This window comes from Herpailurus yagouaroundi, unplaced genomic scaffold (assembly GCF_014898765.1).
Source record: "Herpailurus yagouaroundi ecotype Mexico unplaced genomic scaffold, PumYag 163, whole genome shotgun sequence".
Classification (NCBI taxonomy): domain Eukaryota; kingdom Metazoa; phylum Chordata; class Mammalia; order Carnivora; family Felidae; genus Herpailurus; species Herpailurus yagouaroundi.
The window spans coordinates 30,041,295-30,042,056 of record NW_024412404.1 but is presented as its reverse complement, the minus strand read 5'-3'; positions in this window follow the sequence as shown (position 1 = coordinate 30,042,056).

Below are 762 nucleotides of genomic sequence, written 5' to 3'. Positions count from 1 at the left end.
CTTCCTTCCTTCCTTCCTTCCTTCCTTCCTTCCTTCCTTCCTTCCTTAGGATGTGTGTGCCCCGTGGGAACATGAGCAGGGGGAGGGGCAGAGGGAAAGAGAGAGAGAATCTTAAGCAGGCTCCACAGACGGCTCAATCTCAGGACCCTGGGATCAGGACCTGAGCCAAAATCAAGAGTCAGATGCTTAACCATTTAACCAACTGAGCCACCCAGGCGTGCCTGGCTGTATCTTCTTTCAAAGCTTTAGATATTTCACTCCATTCTTCTTGCTTGCATGGATTCTGAGAAGTCTGTTGTAATTCTTATCATTGTTCCTTTGTAGGTAAGGTGCACCCCCCTCCCCCCAGCCTTCCCCCACCTCCCACTTCTTTGCTTCTTTCAGGATTTTCCCCCTTGTCTTTGATTTTCTGCAGTTTAAATATGATGTGCCTAGATGTGGTTTTCTTGGTATTTTTCCCACTTGGTACTGTCTGAACTTCCTGAATCTGTCATTAATTTTGGAGTTTTTTGGTCATTGTTACTTCAGATACTGCCTCTGTTCTGCTTCTGACACTGTACTTATGCATATATTACACCTTTTGATGTTGACCCACAGTTCTTGGATGTGCTATTTTTTTCATCTTTCTGTTCACATTTCAGTTTGTGTAGTTTTTATTGACCTATTTTTAGGTTCACTGGTTTTTTCCTTGTGATGTGCCCATCAAAGGCATTCCTCAGTTCTATTACTGTGGCTTTGAATTCTAGCATTTCCTTTTTTTTC